Source organism: Pleurodeles waltl, chromosome 12, assembly GCF_031143425.1.
Source record: "Pleurodeles waltl isolate 20211129_DDA chromosome 12, aPleWal1.hap1.20221129, whole genome shotgun sequence".
Lineage (NCBI taxonomy): Eukaryota > Metazoa > Chordata > Amphibia > Caudata > Salamandridae > Pleurodeles > Pleurodeles waltl.
The window spans coordinates 132899686-132918992 of NC_090451.1; the positions used below are offsets into that span (position 1 = coordinate 132899686).

The 19307-nt window shown below is 47.4% G+C and overlaps 1 protein-coding gene across 4 annotated transcripts in view; it reads left to right on the plus strand.

The window, feature by feature from the left end:
* The window catches only part of LOC138267355 (CD276 antigen-like), a 103390-nt gene that overhangs the window by 12121 nt on the left and 71962 nt on the right, over nucleotides 1–19307 (plus strand). For all 4 annotated transcript variants that reach the window (XM_069216252.1, XM_069216254.1, XM_069216251.1 and 1 more), the window contains exon 2: nucleotides 19055–19275. The gene's annotated coding sequence lies outside the window, so the exon portion shown is untranslated. The remainder of the gene's footprint in view (nucleotides 1–19054; nucleotides 19276–19307) is intronic.

The window sequence follows — 19307 nt, forward strand, 5'->3', positions numbered from 1 at the left end:
CTTAGCCATCCCCACTAAGGCAGAATTCTGGGTGAACACTTCTCTCTCTGAATTTTTCGCATTAACATCTGCAAGGTAATTGAACCAGTTAGGTGCTAAAACATTAACAATGAACCAAAAATCAGCGTAAAAATGACACATCTCACGTAGCTCTTGCTTTAAAATTTGACACACATTATACAACGCTGTTCCTTCTACTGTGCCAGAAAACAACATTTCAGTCAATGAATCATTAGTAAAACAAACATGCTTTTTTATCTTCAGTGGACACGAATTCAAATGGTGCACACAACTTCATTGATAATTCTTTTACCTGTGGTACTCTAGCCCTGTCTTGCAAGTACCAGATCCATTGTATGATCCTAGCTAGGGGCACTATTTTCTTTCCTTGTTCTTGATTTAAATGTACATAAGTATTTCCTTCTTGCACTGCGCAAAAACCTAAAGTCTGCATTATTTCATTTGCCAAATCACAAGCGCGCAGCTGCATATAATTTTTCACAGTGACCATATACAAAAGTGTTAGGATTTCACTCAAATGAGGGCTATTCTTTTTCCAAAAATCAAACAAGCTAATGAAAGTCGGCTCTTGCTCTAAAATCTTTCGTTTTACTTGTGCATTTTGCAACGGTAACTCGTAAATCACATTCTGGTCTCTCTCGTCCGTGTTATCAGTTAAGGAATGCATTTTGTCTGCCAAAAACCCTGGCTCACACGAAAACTCAGTGCAGCTCGGAGCTGTCTTAAGCCCCTCATTACTGGAATGGGAAAAGAAAGATTCTTCATAAACAGCCTTTTTATAACTTTCAGTCGGGCTAATTTGCTCACGTAAATTCCTATTTTCATGTTCCAACTGCCTACATTTCTCCTGCATTTCTCTGTAAGCAGATAAAGGTATCCAGACCTTTCTGTCATCATTACTTCCAAAACACACTTTTTCTACACATGCATTTTCTTCTGTAATTCCCCAAACAGAAAACAATTCACAGTTTTTCTTAGCACCATCAGGCAGTTTAACAACACATGACATGGTCTGCCGTGCTACTGTGATTCTCCAAACAACAAACAATTCACAGTTTTTCGTAGCACCATCAGGCAGTTTAACAACACATGACATGGTCTGCCGTGCTACTGTGATTCTCCAAACAACAAAAAACAATTTCTGTAACTCTCCAAACAACAGAAACAATTACACTTTTAAAGTGTGCACTTAGAAATCTACTAATTCGTCAATACCCCTTAATCACCTCTTAATGACCGACCCCACTTCTGGTACCAATTGTAGTGCTTTCCTCTTATTTAGTTTCTAAGCACTAACATAACACAACAGAAATGCACTTCTGAGGTCAAAGAAGACTTTTATTGTTGTTAATTCTTCCCCAACCACAATATTTTATGTATGACGAATTAGTAGCTTTCAAGTCCGCGTTAATCAAACAAAATATCAGTTTGCAATATACACAGCAGGTTATATTTATAAGATATTGAATGCAAAACAAAACAAATACTTCACCGTGTGGGAATTATTTACAGCTTCATCTTTCTAAGGTCTGCAAACTGATGACCCCTGTCAGCCGCGAGAAAGAGAGATTCATCTACCCACACGGGATTGCTGGCAGCCTGCGCCAAGCTCCAGCACGAGGTCCGGCAGATTCGAATCTGACCCTCTGCAGCCTGTTACATCCGTTACAAAGGTGTGCCCCCTCCTCTCAGACCTGGGAAACTGAGCAAGCCTTTTGGAGACTGGCCAGATCTCCAAGACTACTCCTGTTCCCAAGCTCAAGCGAAGAGAAAACAACACCCATGTACTCTCTCTTATCATGTCTAGTCTACTGTGAGAAAAACATCTTGGTTCTCTGGTGCAAAAACACAGCTTGGAAAAATACAGCTTGGATTCTCAACTGCAATGTCTAACTCCACGTTAAAGGCAATGGGCAGCTAACCTAAATATCAAATGCAATGTCATGTTAAAGGCAATAGGCAGCTAACCTAAATATCAAATGCAATGTCTGGTGTCATGTCAAAGCCAATAGGCAGCTGAGCTGAATATAAAATGCAATGTATAATATCATGTCAAAGCCCATAGGCAGCTGAGCTGAATACAAAATGCAATGTATAAGATCATGTCAAAGCCAATAGGCAGTTAAGCTGAATACAAAATGTAATATATGATATCATGTCAAAGCCAATAGGCAGCGGAGCTGAATACAAAATGTAATATATGATATCATGTCAAAGCCAATAGGCAGAATATCTAATAGCATGTCAAAGTCAATAGGCAGCTAAACTGAATACATCATGTCAAAGTCAATAGGAATGCAATGTCAAAGCCAATAGGCGGCTAGACTGGATACAGCATGTCTAAGCCAATAGGCAGAATACAGAATGTAATGGCTAATGCAATGTCAAAGCCAATAGGCGGCTCAACTGAATACAGAAAGTAATGGCTAATGCCATGTCAAAGCCAATAGGCAGAATACAGAATGTAATGACTAATGCAATGTCAAAGCCCATAGGCGGCTAAACTGAATACAGAAAGCAATGGCTAATGCCATGTCAAAGCCCATAGGCGGCTAAATTGAACAAAACATACCATGTGCTACTGGTGAACATTGAGCAACTAATATGCGCAGTGGTGAAACACAGTCATTGGTCAAAACAAACTTTATCAAATGGCAGTACAGGCGGGCATCCCCAGGAAAGCAGGGCCGTGTGGTCTCCAGGCCCGCCGGCTCCTGCAAGGCTTTGTTGGTTTTGCAGGGAAAGGGGAGGGGCGGGGCCGGGTTTGGAAAGGCGCGGAGGACTGGAAAGAAAATGCAGGGCGCTCCCCAGGGGGTGGTTGGTCCCCGAAAATCACGCACTATGCAAGAGGACAGAGACAGTGGGGTACAGGGAGGGGGGGCTGTGGGCGTAGATCAGGCCAGGGAGGCTGGGGATTTGAAGCTTCTGCAGGTGTTGGGTAGCCCCAGCGGGGAGGGTGGGACTTCTACTGAGAGGGATGAGGAGTTTGACCCATTAGTGCCCGTATCTCGCAGGTGGCCTACTATGTTAGAGTGGAGCGCCACAGAGAGTGAGGGGGAGGAGACGGACGACGGGGGGATATTCAGGGAGGGGCATCTCCGACCCCTATCGTGCGCCGCGGAGCCCCACGCACAGTTTACGGGGAAACGGCGCTGCGGGAGAAGGTTGAGTTAAACAAGGAGGGGACAGTTTTTTCGGGAGTCTGATCCGGGCAGCGGGAGGTTTTGGGGGCGAAAGGGGTGTCTCGTTTTTTTTCGTGGCGGGGGATCTTGATTTTGCCGGCACTCCGGACCTTTCTTGTCAGGGAGAGCGTCGCGGGCGTGGAGAGCCAGGCGAGCATGGGCGGCTCGATCACCCTGGCCAGAAGAACAGGCGGAGCCTCGGGCGGCTGGCCGAAGCTCATCACCAGGATGGACGGCACGGAGGCGTTTGGCTGCAAACACTCCCGGGGAGAGGTGTGGAGGCAAGGGTTTTGTGCCCGCCAACGCCGCCGCTTCCTGGGAGCAGCGTCCAGGCCCATCGGGGGTGCAACCAGTGGTGAACAGGAGGCGCACAGTCAGGACCACAGCGGGTGAGTTGCCACGGCGGGCCCAGGAGGCATTGGGCTACGGCAATGAGTTGTGGCGTGAGGACTGCATATTGGATTATGATGAGACCAGCATAGAGGAAGGGGAGCTGGTGGATGATGGTGAGGAGGAGATTTGGTGGGAGCAGGGCGGGGTGGGGCCCGCTAATGCTCTGTCTCAGTCGTTGCAGGGTGTTCAGGAGCAGCCACCATCACTTGTTCAGGCATTGGAAGAAGACCAGAGAGTACGGCGGAAGGCACAGGAGCAGCCACCGTCACTGCCTGCAGGTGAGGAGGCAAGCGTTACCATGGTTTTGGTTGCGGTAGAAGCGATAGACACAAAAGGGTTGGGGGCAACGTGCTTGTCAAAAGGGGTGTACGTTGCGGACGCGGGGGTCGGCACGGAGGGGATCGCAGCGCAGGAGCCAGTAAAAGGTGAGGGCGGGGAGCAGGCAGCAGGAGACGGGGGGAGGAAGGAGGCCGACAGTAAGCAGAAGAGGGACAAGGGGGAGGAAGGGGGAGGGAGACAAGTCTGAACAGCCAGTCTCGAAGCAGGCCCGTTTGCCCTACATGGGCACCGCGAAACCGTTGGGGGCGCATCTCATGCAGTCCACAAAAGAAAAAATTTGGAAAGAGGAGTACGTAGAGGTGCTGTCGAAGCGCCCTAGGGTGCCCGTGAACATCGAGAACTGGACGGCGGCTTTTTTAATATTTGCCAGCGTTTACTGCGAACGCTTTCTGGAGCGGGCGGTAGCATTGTTTAAATATATGGATATTATACGAAAGGCCCATCTTAATTACGGGGGATATGCGTGGCGCCAGTATGATGAGGAGTTTCTGGCGCGAATGACAGCGGATTCAGATGTCCAATGGGGGGAAATTGATGCCGACCTCTGGCAGCACACTATGGGCCCAGCTAAGTTTGGCAAGACTGTGTTCACAGCTAGTGGCCTTCCCATTACTTATCGGCCCTTTCGAGAGCGCCCCACCCAAGGGGTGGGGAACGCCAGTGGCAATCAGTCCGGCTCTTCATCCTCAAGCGGCGGGAGATCATGGGCCTGCTGGGACTACAATGAAGGGATTTGCTCCCGAGAGTATTGTAAATTTCGGCATGAGTGCTCGAAATGTGCAGGGAGACACCCAGTCATTCACTGTTCCGGCCAGTCGGCTGCAGGGAATTCGGCGGGTCAAAGTCAAGGGGCTTGGGGTCGGGAGCAGTCAGGACCCAGCGGGAGGGAGCGGCGGTTCCGCACAGGCTCTGCGGGTAAGAGCTCCTACGCCGGTTAAGGTTCAGAAGTTGGCGGCCTGGCTGGAGATTTATCCATACAGGAAGGAAGTGGAGTTGCTGCTGCAGGGTTTCTCTCAGGGTTTTCGTTTGGGCTACGTGGGGCCGTGGTTGCGTCGTTGGGTGGAAAATATGCGGTCGGTGAAGGGAAAAGAGGGCCTGGTAAGGGAAAAGCTGGAGAAGGAGGTGACCGAAGGTCGCATGGCTGGCCCTTTTCACCAGTGGCCGTTACCCAACCTTATCGTATCCCCGATTGGGGTTGTGCCTAAGAAAGAGAGAGGGCAGTTTCGCCTGATTCAGCACTTGTCCTGGCCAGAAGGCTCGTCGATCAATGATTTCATCCCTGAGGAGTGCTCTCGGGTTTCGTACGCGTCCGTTGATGTGGCAATTGAAATGGTCGAACAGTTGGGCCCTGGGGCACTGATGGCAAAAACAGACGTAAGGTCGGCATTTCGCTTGCTGCCGGTTCACCCACACGATTTTGAGTTGCTGGGCATACAGTTTGACGGGTGCTGGTTTGTGGATAAGGCACTGCCCATGGGCTGCGCGAGTTCTTGTGCCTTGTTCGAATGTTTCAGTTCCTGCTTGCAATGGATATTCACGGGAGTGTCTGGTCATGTGCAGGTGACGCATTACCTGGACGACTTCTTTTTTGCGGCGGAAGCTAATTCTCCACGGTGCGCGGAGGTGCTAACCATCTTTCAGCAACTCATGGGGGACCTTGGTGTGCCCTTGGCCCCCGAAAAGACAGTGGGGTCTGGTACGGCGCTGTCCTTTCTCGGCATTGAGGTGGATACGGTGGCAGGGATGGCTCGTCTGCTGCAGGATAAGAAAGTTGATATGTGGCACAGGACGGCACATGTTGGGGAAAGAAAAAGTCACGGTGCAAGAGATACAAGTTTTGTTGGGGCATCTCAACTTTGCATGCAGAGTGGTTCGGGCGGGTAGGACGTTCTGTCGACGCTTGGCACTGGCTCTCTCGGGTACGCATTTGCCACATCATCATGTGCGGCTTAAAGTTGGCGTTCGGGAGTTATCTCCGGATGTGGCTGACGTTTCTGGAAGCCTTTAATGGCATCCCTTTGAAGGCATGGCAAGAATGGGAATGGGACGTGCAGATATTTTCGGATGCGGCTGGGGCATCGGGATTTTGAATTTTCTGGCAAGGACGGTGGTGCGCGGAGACGTGGCCGGTGGCATTGGAAGGGCGAGGGAGGAGCATAGCCTTTTTGGAGCTTTTTCCGCTGGTCGACGGGGTGTGTTTGTGGGGAGGCGCTCTGCAGCATAAAAAGGTGTTGTTTCGCATGGACAACATGGCAGTGGTCCAGTTGGTAAACAGGCAGTCGGCACGGGACCCCCAGGTTCTTCGTTTGCTTCGGGTTTTTGTTTTGCAATGTTTGAAGCATGATATTTCCTGTCGGGTGCGACATGTACCAGGTGTGGACAATGACATTGCCGACGCTTTGTCTCGTTCACAGTGGGACAGATTCCATGGGTTGGTCACGGGCACAGCATTGTGCAGGACGGTGATGCCAGAATCTCTTTGGACCATAGGCACGCGAGGATGCTTCACCTGGTAATACAGTCCCTCGCCCCCTCCACTCGCCGGGCGTATCTGAAAGCATGGGAGGAATTTAGACAATCGGGGGCACGCAAGAGGTCCAGGATGGAGGATGTTGTTGAGGATGTGGTACAATTCATACTGACATTGATTGAAAAAGGTCAGTCGCGCGTTACTATAGCGGGTAAGCTGGCGGCGTTGGGGTTCATGGGTAAGTGCTTGTGGGGTTATCAACCGACGGCGGGGGAACTGGGACAGCGAATATTGGAAGTTTGGGCGCGAGAAAAGGGATCGGTGGCTAGCCAACGGCGCCCCCTGTCGTTGCCTTTGTTGAAGGCATTGGTGCAAGTATTAACCGAAATATGCTATTCTAGTGGGGAGGCCCTGCTTTTCCGGACACTCATGTCTTGGATGTTTTTCGGGGCATTTCGGGTCTCCGAGTTGCTGGGGTCTTCACGTAAGCCAGGCCTGTGCTGGGGGGACATACAGCTGTCTCCAAAGGGTGTAGCAGTGCACATTAGCAGGTCTAAGACAGACCAGAGGGCAGCGGGTGTAGTAGTATTTTTGAGGAGGTACCCAGTGTCTATCATATGCCCACTGGCATTGGGGCAGCAATGGCGCGAGCAGGCTAAACCCAGATCCGGGTTGGTTTTTCAACATGGGGATGGTAGTAGGGTCACGGCAGCCCAGCTTTTGGCGGTGCTTCGCAAAGGGCTGTCTTTTTTGGGCGAGGACCCATCTCTTTTTGGTACACACTCCTTTCGCATCAGGGTAGCGACCGAGGTGGGGATGCAGGGTTGGTCGAGGGAGGCTCTTATGTCTCTGGGACGGTGGAGATCTGATTGCTTTAAGAGGTACGTCAGGCGGCAGGGAATCGCGGCGGTGAGCGTGCTCTAATTGCCGTTTTTCTTTTGCAGGTGTGGTGGCAGGCCCGGAGGATGAGTTCGTCTGTATTTGGATAGTTGGTCATTCTTTTGTCAAATGGGCTCATTGCCAGGCGCAGCGGACTGCATTGGGGGAGAATTTGGGTTTTGACTTACGGCGGTACCAAGTTAGGTGGTTTGGTAAGGGTGGTATGCATTGGGAGGAGTTGCTTTCTCGCTTGAAAGGGATACGGGGGGCCCTGCCCAGATGTGTTGTGTTTGCATGTTGGGGAGAACGATATGGTCAGGGGGACAGGGTTGGACTTGTTGAAGGCGATAAAGAAGGATTTATTGATTATTAGGTCCCAGTGGAGCGGTTCCCACATCATGTTTACTGGTTTTGTTCCGCGTCTGTTTTGGAGGGGGCGAGGAAACCAGGGGCAGTGGAGAGGGCGAGGAGGAAACTGAACAAGGAGCTGCGGCTTTTCTGCATAGATAAGGGCATTTCGTTTCTTGAGCACAGAGATATACGCTTCGAAGATGTAGAGTTCTTTAGGGAAGACGGGGTTCACTTGTCATTTGTGGGGATGGAACTTTATTTATTGGAATTGAAGGACTCCTTGAAGGCGTTGTTTCGGGTGACATAAGTATTTGAGTGCTGACAAACCCCATGCACAGTGGGGGGGCAGAAAAAGCCTAGGTGGCTTTTTCTGGTGGCGGTGATTAGAGTTTGCAGCCAACTAAACACGTGCGGATGGGCAGGATGGATGGGCAATTTGGGATAGTAGCAGAGGGGTACAGCAGCAGGTCGCGACTGGCAGGAAGGAAGATTGACAGGGTCAGGATGACAACGAACGGCCAGGATTGAGAAGTAGCTACACAAGACTCGAGAGGGGTGGCAGGAGAACTTGACAGGGAGGGGGGAGGTGGGGGTATGGGAGGGGGTTGGATGGGGCTTAGGTGAACTTGATGTCTAGTGAGGCTTTAGTTTTGTAAGGCGAAGGCCGAGGAGAATTATTTGTAAGTGCACCTGTTCCAATAAAGCAGCCTTTTACACACAACCACAGGCTGTGTTTCTGTGCCCTCCTCCCCAATGCGGTCCCGGGGGGGGACCAGCCGAAGAATGAGGTCTCCCCGCCCCCCCCCCCGGGTCTTTGGGGAGGGTGGTACAGCCCGGGGCGCCGTGGGCTACAGATTGGGCTTCTTTGGGCTACGTGGGTGGGGGGCATATATATAGTGGGCTCCATTTTGAGACTGGCCACCATTTTGTTGAAGGTGACACTGTGGCCGGTCCCGTTTTTTTGCGGAACAAAAATTACCCCCCCCATTGCATTTCTGCCTTTTTCCCCTGATCTTCCTGGAGGGCTTCCTCGTTTCGTTATGGTTAATTTTCAGTGGGAGCGCTGGGTTGGAGCAGGTGTGCATTCCGGGTTCTTGTATGGGGTGGCGTCGCTACCAACAGGTGCGGTTGGCGGTGATTAGAGTTTGCAGCCAACTAAACACGTGCGGATGGGCAGGTTGGATGGGCAATTTGGGATAGTGGGGGGGGGGGGGTACAGCAGCAGGTCGCGACGGGCAGGAAGGAAGATTGACAGGGTCAGGATGACAACGAACGTCCAGGATAGAGAAGTAGCTACACAAGACTCGAAAGGGGTGGCAGGAGAACTTGACAGGGAGGGGGGAGGTGGGGGTAGGAGAGGGGGGAGGATGGTGCTTAGGTGAACTTGATGTCTAGTGAGGCTTTATTTTTGTAAGGCGAAGGCCGAGGAGAATTATTTGTAAGTGCACCTGTTCCAATAAAGTGGCCTTTTACACACAACCACGGGGTTGTGTTTCTGTGCCCTCCTCCCCAAATGTGTGATTCTGGCAAAAAAAATCAGAGATTGACTTGACATGCCGACTGCACTGCATTGTTAATTACATATCATAGCTCCAAAAAAGGAGCCCAAGGATTAGGCGGGCTAGGAATCTGCAATCTTCCGAAGTGCACTGGAGAGGAATTCTTCATTGAGAGGCCATGGACTGAGTGGGCTTTGACAAGACACTCCTTGCTGAACCTTGGATGTGATTTTTCCCGCAGATGGGTTAAAGATAAATTGAAACCAGTGGTCGAAGTGCATTAAAAAAAACGTATGGGAACTGTGATGCTGTGCACAAAGTTGGTAGGGTAAGTGAGCATGGTGGTGGGATCAGAGGCGTGGCTAAAAATTAATATTCTTTAAAGTTTTTCAGTCTTTCACCTTCAGGTAACTACATATAAAATAAGGTACAGCTTGAATGAAAAATAAATGCTAGTTAAGTTGATCATTGAGAAATGCTCTATTGTACATTATAAAACCCCTATAAGTTAATGCACTGCAGAGGTCTGTGTCTGCAACCAGAGAGCCACTTAATTGAATCCTGGTTGATGCAGTGGAAAAAAATGACTTCTGTATGTTTAGTGCTACAAGGTCTCAGCCTGTGAAAGAGAGCTCTGAGTATTTAGGTGATTATTTTAAACTTGCATTACACAGAGTATAAAATGGGCTGCTGCCAAATGCACAAAAAGGTTTCAGATAGATTGCTTCAAAATATATATTGCAGTAATACCCAGTCTGCACATAGTGCAGTTTTTTTTAATAACTGTCCTTTGAAAGCACGCTTTACAGCTAAGCTGGTAAGCATCTTGTAATATCACTCAAAAAGAGTAAATCTGTGTCATCAGGAAGATTCAAGTAATTATATTAATTAAAGCTAATATCGGCTTCCAGGCACCCGTTATGTTTGAAGGCTAACCATTTATGCACGTTTACATTTCTTTCAGGCAGGTAGGCACCCTGGCAAGTAGGCTTGTTAATGGATAAAATATCTGTCTGCCTTCTGTTTCACAGCTCAAGAGACTCCCTGAATGACACTTCAGCTGTAGCATTTCATGCCTCAGAATTAACTGTCCTGGAGCGGTTTTCTTTTCACTTAAATAAGAAAAGTATGGGCATGTGTGCCTATCAGGTCCCACCCACTTCGACCACAGATTGACAGGAACCCTGCTTCTTCCTAGCACAAATTATCAGCGTTTCTCATCCCACTGTTAGATTGTATTTGTGTCGCCTGTAACTGTGCGTGTCTGTAAATTTGTCAGTAATGGTATATCTGTCTGTGTGTGCCTCTGTGTTGTCTTTTATATGGCTATATGGGTGCGCGTCATCTGTGTAATGCATGCTTATCTGTGTTTTTGGGCGGATTTGTGACTTGCATGTCTGTTGGTCCGTGGCATTAGGTGTTATGTCTGTTGGTTTGTGCGCGAGGTTGACTTTATGGATATGTTTATTTGAATTATCCCTATGTAGCTCATCCGGTCATGAAAGCTTTAACAGGCTTGAGAAGTATGTTCCTATTTACGGCTATCCCAGGGCAGACTTGAAATCATTTGTCTGCACTGCTCTTCTTCTCAGATTGCAGCAGTGGCCCTGTAATTTGTGTGTTGTGAGTAATTGGGCTTCCTCGTGACTGCTGACTCAAACAAGCTCCCCCACGTAGATGTAATTTAGAGGCATGGAATCCATTTCATTACCAAGAGGAAAGACCTCTACTGTGGAAGAATGAGTGACAGGCGGAACTTCTCCAGAGAGCTTAAATCTCACGCTATCTATCTAATAATAATGCTCCCTCAAAAGACATGTACAGGTTGCTCAGTTCTCCCTCAGTCCACCAGACGGCCCTTTGAGGGATTCCTATAGTACAGGGTTCTGCGATCTCCCTGAATAATTAATTAGACCCTTTGATAGTCTTTTACAGGGTACATTTATCTGCTACAATCTCTGATAGGGACGTTTACGAAACCTGTGCTCAGACAGACTGTCCCCTATTTGGACTGTACAAAAGACATGAGCACTGTGCTTAGATCTTCTTCAGTCTGTATTAGGGCCATTTAGGAGATCTGAACGGGGTGCTCATATCTCCCTCGGTCCACAACTGGACACTTTGATGGGTATCTACAGTGTGAGATTCTACGATCTCCCCATATCCCAGATCGGGCCCGTTGATAGATGTTAGATGTGCCCGCCTTTAGTGTGGTCTTCTCCTAAAACTTTTGCCGTCTTTCCTCCTGTTTGCTGAAATTCTTTTTTGTTGGCCTTAGGACTCTGTTCACTTTACCATTAACCAGTGCTAAAGTGCTTGTGCTTTCTCCTCCAATCATGGTAAAATTGGCTTACACTCAATTGGCACATTTAATTTAGTCCATAGTAGAGTTGTACTGCATGTACCAAGCACCTGAAAAATACATGCTACCAGTGGGCCTGCAGCACTTATTGTGTCACTCACTTAAGTAGCCCTTTCAAACATGTTCCAGGCTTGCCATTGCATCCTATGTGCAGTTTTAAACTGCCAGTTCGACGTGGAAAAATAACCTCTCTGCCAAGCCTAAATCTTCCTTTTTAATACATATGTCACCCCCAAGGACAGCCCTTGAGGTAGGGCGCATTGTATTTTAAAATTTGGACATGTGCTTATAAGTTTGACGTGTCCTGGGAGTGAAAAACTCCTAAATTTATTTTTAGGTCGAGCGCACAAGCGCTTTGACCTGTTGTAAGTATTGTGGGTTTGTAACCACGCCCACCTCACACCCATCACTTTCACTCATTTGTGGGCCTGCTTTTCAAAAATCATTTGCTATCATTGGTAAATGATTTACATTTGTCCCTCCTTTGGTCGGTTTTGTTAACGCCATGCAATCTGCCCCGTTACATGGATAATTGCATGATTGCTGATACGTTTGACTGCGAGCAAACGTCTTTTTCTTTTTGTGTCTCTCCTTCGCGCTCATGGCGGCCATGGTGATTTGAATTGGCACACTTATGTCAACTGTTTTACTTTTCATTTTTAATGTATGTGACAAGAAAAGTCCAGATAGGAATTTAGAACGCTAATAGCGCTAACTTGAGAAAATGCGAGAAGGCTACAGGCTGGTCTAGGCCCTCTTCATTCAGCTGTGACAACACTGCTCCCACACCATGCTTTGAAGCATCACTCTGCACGACAATTCTTTTAGAGAAATCAGGTGCCTTCAGCACAGGTTTCTTCAGGGCATCAAAAGCTGTCTGGCAAGCCTCAGTCCAGGTCACCTTTCTGGGTTGATTTTCGGAGGTTAACTTAGTCAAGGGATTAACAATAGTGCTATAACCATTGACAGACCTCCTATAGCATCCTGTGAGACCTAAAAAGGCTCTCACCTCAGTCTGGGTCTTGGGATGCTCCAAGCCAGCATGGTGTCAATCTTCAGCAGTAGGGGTGCCACCTGGCCACTCCCCACCTGGTGCCCCAAGTATACCACAGACCCCTATTTGGCATTTGCTTGCCTTAATAGTGAGACCTGCCTTCTGCAGAGCCTCCAATACTTTGCAGAGGTACTGCAGGTGTTCCTCCCAGTTGGAACTGATAACAGCAATGTCACCCAGGTAGGCGGCACTGAAGTCCCCCAGCCAGCCAAAACCTAGTTAACCAGCTTCTGAAAGGTGGCAGGGGCATTTTTCATCCCAAAGGGCTTCACCCTAAACTAGTAGTTCCCATCCGGGGTAGAAAATGCAGACCTCTCCTTGGCCCCATCCGTCAGAGCTATCTGCCAATATTCAGATGTTCAGTCAAACGTGCTGAGCTATTTGGCAGCCCCTAACCGATCAACGAGCTCATCAGCTCGGGGGATTGGGTGTGCGTCAGTCTTCGTGACTGCATTGAGTCCTTGGTAATCCACACAGAACCTGAGTTCTTGAGTGGCATCGGGAGCAGCAGCCTTTGTGACCAAGACCATAGGGCTGGCCCAAGGGCTGCTCGAACACTCAATAACCTCTAATGCTAACATCATGGACACCTCATCCTTGGTTAGCCCTAACCTTGTCAGTCATCCTGTAAATCTTGTGTTTTACAGGTGGACTGTCCCTAGTGTACACATCATGTGTTCGCAAATGAGTGACCCTTGGGATAAAGCAAAACAAAGAGGCAAACTCTCCCAACACCTGGCGACAGTGCTTCTGTTGCTCTGGGTTCAGGGAGGGGGGGGAGGTTCACACGCTCCACAAACCCATCTTTTTCCTTAGCAGACAGGAGGTCAGGGAGAGGCTCCCTTTCTTCCTCCACCCCATCATCTGTCGCAAGGAGCATTCTCAACTCTAACCTCTCAAAGCGAGTTTGAGGTGGTTCACATGCAGGACCCTCAAAGGGTTCCTGGGACTCCGCAAGTTCACCAGGTAGGTGACATCACTCTTGCACTCCACCACCTCAAAAGGCCCAGTCCGATTGTCCGGGAGAGCCTTAGGCCCCAGTGGGGCCATCACCCACACTTTCCAGCCAGGCTGAAATTCAACCAGAGTGGCATTCTGGTCATGCCAGCATTTCATGTCCTCCTGGATTGCTTCCAGGTTCTCCTGAGCAAGGCTCCTGAAGCGTGCTGTCTCATTCCTAAAAACCACCATGTAGCTAAATACATCCTGGGGGGGCTTACTGGCCTTCCCTAACCAGACTCAGAGGTCCTCTCACAGGGTTTCCATATAACAATTCGAAGGGGCTAAAACCAGGTCCCTTTTGAGGCACCTCCCTGTAAGCAAACAGAAGGCATGGCAAAATGACGTCCCACTTGCGCCTCAAGGGCTCTGACAGGCCCATGATCATGCCCTTCAAGGTGCGGTTGAATCTCTCAACCAGACCATTTCCTTGGGGGTGGTAAGGAGTGGTGAACTTGTATGTCACCCCACTCTCCTTCCACTGAGACTTCATAGAAGTAGATATGGAGTTGGTACCCCTATCAGATACCACCTTCTTAGGGAACCCCATGCGGGCATAAACCCCCATCAGTGCCCGTCCCACTACAGGGGCTGAGCTTGATCTCAGAGGTATAGCTTCTGGGTACCTGGTGGCATGGTCCCTAAGACCAGGATAAACCTGTTTCTCAATGGTGGTCTTGGGATCCAGAGGCCCCATAATGTCAACACCGACCCTTTCAAAGCAGGTGCTGACAAGAGGGAAAGTTTGGAGGTACCTCTTCTGGACCCTGGTGCTTTCCCACTGGTCCGGTCCCTGCACAAGCGTACTGCTTGCCATCTATTAGGTGCTGGCGCAGTTCTGGAAAACAAAGACTGTACAAGTGCTCCCAAGCAATTAAGTTGTAAAGCCCCTCATAAGTTGTTACCTTACTGCTTTTCACCCAACCATCCAGTGACCTTCAAAAAGAGTCTACACACTTCAACCAAGTTTGGGAATCCTTCTTCTTATAGGACCTACACTTTTCCTTACACTGTTCAGAGATGAGACCATATCTTGTGAGTAAGGCGTCCTTCGTAATAGAATAGGTGAGTGCCTGAGGATCCCCTAAGGATGTCAGAGTGTCCCTGTCCTCTTCCTTAAAGAGCTTCCAAAGACCCACCCCCCCAACGTGCTTCAGGGACCATGTTCTTGTGGAGAGCTGACTCATACCCCTTAAACCACATATAGATGTCATCCTCCCTCTTGTAAGCCCTTACTAAGTCTTTTGGAATGTGTACCCTCTTCTCAAGCTGCACTGAGGTACTGTTGCCACCATCTCTGCTAGACTGGCTCCTCTGATCCAGCTCCTTTAAACTGAGCTCATGAGCCAGGAGCATCTATTTCTCTTATATGGCCAACCACCTATCTTCCATCTCCATTTTAAGCTTCTCTAATTGCAACTGGTGCATCCTCTCTGTCTGTCTGTCCTGCAACTCCTCAAGAGTCAGTCCCTTGGATGACACACTGCTTCCTGCCCTGGAGAACCTCCCCCCAGGCAGAACAGGTACATCCACTACCACATATGAACACTCTGCACCTCATCACCCTCATCCTCCTCCTCTGTGTCCCCCAGTCTCCTTGGCTGTCACCCAGGCCCTCAATGACTTTTGCAGCTCCACCTTCCTGGCGGAGCTCTTGATTGGGCAGGCAAGATCTTTATAGAATTGCTTAAGTTGAGCCACTGTGTATTCCTCCAGTTTCTCCAACTCAAAAACAGCCTTTGTAGACACAGCTGGTTCATCCCCAGATTGAGACATGTTGGTAAGGTTCACTCGAAAGAGCAAAGTTCCAAAAAGAACGGAGTTCCCAAGAAAAGTTTAAAAAAATCACCAGAAAAAATAGAAGCAGAAAAAGTCCAAAAAGAGAAAAAGGAAAAACACGAAAACAAGTAGTATATGGTTATGTAAATGTCTGCACTGAAAATAGTAGTGTACACTTAATTACTGCATATCTAGCACAAATACAAGTCCAATCCTCACCGTTGATCACCAATGTTAGAAATGGGGTCTCTGGTTGGCATTCAGGTTGCACCCTGTCCAAGCAGGGACCCTCACTCTAATCAGGGCAATGGAGATGCACACTTAGATAACCCCTGCTGACCCCTTTGGTAGCTTGGCACAAGCAGTTAGGCTTATCCCAAAGGCAATGTGTAAAGTATTTGCACCAACACACACAGTAATACAGTGAAAACACTACAAAATGGACACCAAACCAGTTTAGAAAAATAGGTAATATTTATCTAAATCAAAGACCAAAAACGACAAAAATCCAACATACACAAGACAAGATATGAGTTTTCAAAAGAATAAGAGTCTTACTCCATAGAAAACAATGGAAATGTTGATTTTACACAAAGTACCTGGTTTGCGTAAAAAATAAAGCTGCACGTGCGAGTGCGCGTTGTTGGTAACAAGGAACAACACATGTCACCTCAGCATTTAATGGCAGGCCCCACACAGTTTCTCAGGTTTCTGCTTTGGTTGATAGTTACTATTGTTCTTTCATCTTTGCTTACATTTGTTTGTTGCTGCTACACATAGATGACAGACAACAGGATATTCTTCATTGTAATGTTTGTTTTAGATACTTCATATGGCACACAACTAGCAAGCCTTTTCCATCTCTGTACCCAGGATCTAGAGCAACATCTCTGTACCCACCAGGACCACCCCAATGCTGCTTCAGTATAGGGGAGAGTTGAAGACACCTCTTTAAAGAACACCACCTCCCAATGCATTAACCGTCCACAACCCAGCTTCCTCTGCTTCCACTAGTTGTCTTTGACCCTGTGCAGCGTTCTACTACCTTTCGGCTAGGGTAGTGGTATAAGAAAGCCATATACGCACATGGAACTGCTCAACACTTCATCAAGAATATTTTTTGATTGTAGCAGGAGTATTTCAAACCTGAATGTGAAATTGAGACTGCACATTGATAATTTGGATGTTTACATTACAGTTAACCTTCTTACTGTACACATATTTTACATGTTTTTCAGACACAACTATATGAACGACTATTCCCAAAAAAATGAGGTTTTTTTTTTTTTTTTTTTTTTTTTTTCCAATTTTCTTGCCAGCCTAGAGGTTAGAACTCTGATCTTATAAGGGTTGCAGCAGAACCATCCAGCATCATCTCTTAGGGGTGATGGGAGGTAGGGAGTGCGAGTTGACAGTACACATGTTCACAGTTTATGAGCAAGGATTGTCTGCAGAATTTTAGATCGAGGAAGAATGGCCTGAACTGCAAAGAGTGAGACAGGAGCACAGTCTACCCTCTTGTGCTGATAATGGTAGTAGGTTCGCCATCGGGTCCACTTTCTAGCACATGTACTGCTGTCCTGAGATAAATGGTAACTACCCCCAGTCCTTGCATTCTCCCACTACCTTCACACCACGAAATGTGATGTCTGACCTCTCTCTTTGGATTGCAATGATGCTTTAGAGTTTTTATTCATCTTTTTAAATACTATCTAAACCTTCTGTGGTGCAAACAAGACATTTGGTTTGTTGCTAGGGAAAGTGTTTGGTAATGATTTGGGGGGGGGGGGGGTTAAGCAGGGAGGTGGGGGGGGGGGGGGGGGTTGCATCCAGCTACTTTACGAAGAAAATCCTACAATGAAGCTACATCATGGAATACAACAGTATGGAAGCTGGGAGCACTTCCCCTCTCCTGAGCACATTGTGCTAGCAGAGGTAAACTGCACAGCCAAAGAAGAGTAGTGCAAAAATGAGTCCGAATATGGCGTCCTGGTTGCAAGTGGTCAACTTCAAAAACATGCATGGCAAGATATTGCACAGTAGATAAGTTTGAAAAGCGTCAGTGTTTTCATTACAGTTTATGAAAGCCTATTTCCGTACAAGTCTTTACTTTTTGAAGAAAAAGCTGTAAATTCATCCGGTTAAAACGACAGCAAAGTAAAAGCAATAGATACAAAATATCATGCACTTTCCAAATAAAAAAGCCATGAACTCGAAATTAAAATGTTTTCGCGTCAGTACTTCCAACAACCCACATGTGCTCTAGGATACAAGGTACGTGTGCAATCTCATCTGCAGCTTGACAAAAGGACTTGTGGCCCCATTGCGAAATCCAAATGAGAACACAAAGATGGCAGTGTAACAAGACACCGAAGTTCATGATTTTGGTGGACAGTCAATTCAAGCAATGGAAAAACATGAAAGCCAAAAGCTAAATGGAACTGACAAAGCTGCTCGTTCTCTGAACTTCTTATTGTGCTTTTAAAAAAAAAAGAAAAAAAAAACTGATGCCATGAGAGCTTCCATACTGTTACCGCTCCCTTTAGGTAGACCTAAAAAGGAAACCCCCACGGACAACCGGAGCCCAAGCCTATCTGAACACTGCAGTCTCTGTAGACTGCAGTAAAACATTAGTCATCAAGAAATTTTAAATATTGGATTGCTCCCCCAGCTTCTCCCCCATCTTATTCTCTGTTTTCTCAACCCTTGTGTGAATATTTTGTCCTCCATCTCTTGGAATCTGCAGCTCCTAAACCTGGTTACAACGGTTGCCGATTGATTAGCAAGTATGCAGGCCATTATGGGGAAAACAGATCTTCCAAACAAAGTGGAAGCACTAACAGCTTTCCGTCACTAATCCTGGATATCATTGGCCCGACTGGCTACCTGATGTCTTCGCTGACACATGCTTGGGGGGGTCACACATGCCTTCACCAAATAGCTCCAAGAGTCAGTCACAGCCACGTGCTAGTCATACATCACTGGTCCGGTAAGTTATTCAGTGCACTGACAACACCTGTTGTATCCAGTGGTATTGACATTCTCATTCTCATTTTTTTTAAATTCTTATTTTCATGTAGGCCATTGTGTAGCAATACATTTTTAATTTCAAATACAGTGTGAGAATTCTGACAGCCTACCAGAATTATTTATGCTGTAGTGCAGACACTTCAAATTTACCACATATCTACTTGAAATCGATATTCTAATTATGCTGAGTTTTCAATGTGCATAGTATTGCAAGTCCTATGACTCTGAAAATGTTCTATACGTATTCATAGAAATAGAGCTTACTTCTAGCTGTAAAATGAACGTTATACATTGCTGCAATGTTGGCATTAAAATATACTTCACTTTAAGTGTTTTTTACTCTTCTATTTTTGTGGACTGATATTCCCAAGGGATGTACTCACATATGATGAGGAGCAGTAACACATCTCTGGTAAAATGAGGCATAATTAGGGGTTGCATGCATGTTTAGGGACAATTTGACATCCATAGACTAGCAAAATATTCCCGGAAAGGAGTGCATCAGTTGTATGGCTCAGTAGTATGCCGCACAATTCTCTAGCTGATCATTGTGAACTGAGTTTAAATGGTAATCGGTCAAGGGGGCAAATGTCTTAAATGTAGTAACTAAGTTTTCGCATTTTATTTTAAAGGCTATAATCTGGTGTATGTTTTAACTGCATTTTTTTCTTTTCCCTCCCTTACCTTGGCAAGCAGGTCAGTTGTATGGTTCCTCGCACAGGCACCTCACATGAGGGGCCTGGCATGAAGCAGTTAGGAGTACATTTAAACATTCCATGCCAGGAGGGAGTGGTCGATCGATTGGGGAATAGACCGAATTTGGCTTCTCCACAGAACAAGAGGAGGCTCAGGAAGAACACACGAGGTAGCAGCCTGCAAAGGAAGGCGTCTGAAAAGGCTCTTGCACCAAAAAGAAGGTGAGCAAATACTGACCCTCACAATTTTTGCC